Here is a 1,188-nt window from a genome sequence, read left to right on the forward strand (position 1 = left end):
ATTCAGCAAATGTTGCTTGATATTTTACCTTTTAGTTTTACTCATCATGATTTTAAATGTTTTATCCTTTTTGGACTTCAATCTTTTACTAAATCCATTCCAAATGAGCTTCTAAACATAATTTTATCCTGTGCAAGGCAGACTATTTACATTCGAAGGAACCTACACATAGACAACCCTCAGTGCAATATAGATCTTGTCCTTTTATATAAAAATATTTTAGCTAATGCACTCATCTACTTGAAACAATTTTACCCCAGACATGTTTTTATCCAAAAATTTATATTACCCTCCTGTTTTGTTAACATCACTCTTGACAATTCAATTAACATTGAATTTTCATAGTTTTATTTTATAAGTGTATATATATAACTTTTATATATTTTAACATGTTTTTAAAGTACCTACCATCTTAATTCATCAGAATGGACTAGTCTCTATAACCCTATAGCTTAAAACAGTAGTAATAATAGCCTATACATTCCTTTATATGTTGTGTCAACACTAGCAGACGACGCCCTAGTTTTTACTAGAGCAGACTTTTAACTCTATTTGGCAATTTTTTAAGAAATATCCTTATGGATCTTTGCAACTTTTGATTTCGAATGTAAAGATCCATTAATAAGGATGTCTCTGCCCAGCTAAAACAACTTTACCTTCAAAATAAACACTTGAAACAGAGGTTTTAAAAAATATTGTTAAATACACCTTTTCAGAACAAGTCTAGCACATCCAGTCTTTTTCACCAAAACATGTAGTCTTGATTATCAGCTGCCTTTTTAAAATCTATATCTCATTTTACTACCTTTTTCATTAATATAGTAAACCTTCTGAACTTTATGCAGTTTTATATTATACAGTATTCTTGCCTCATTACTATTTAATTTACAAATATTTCAAACTTTCTCCATTGATTTATATCATGAACTTCAAATATTCTATATTTAGATCCTTTTACTTCATAACACTAAAGGCCCTACTGCAAACTATTTTTATGATATATTTTAATCAGAGGTGTAAATAACAATATAATTTTAATCTAAAATTCAGCATATTTATTATCAATTAACAAAATTTTATACAATTTTAATCCAAGCTTCAAATTTTATCTCACATCTTTTACATCACTGTGAGAAGAATACTGTCTCAGCTAGTGTCCACAATCTGAAGCCTTACAGTAAATTAGTT

The sequence above is a fragment of the Lottia gigantea genome (assembly GCF_000327385.1).
Source record: "Lottia gigantea unplaced genomic scaffold LOTGIsca_593, whole genome shotgun sequence".
In the NCBI taxonomy this organism is placed as follows: Eukaryota; Metazoa; Mollusca; class Gastropoda; family Lottiidae; genus Lottia; species Lottia gigantea.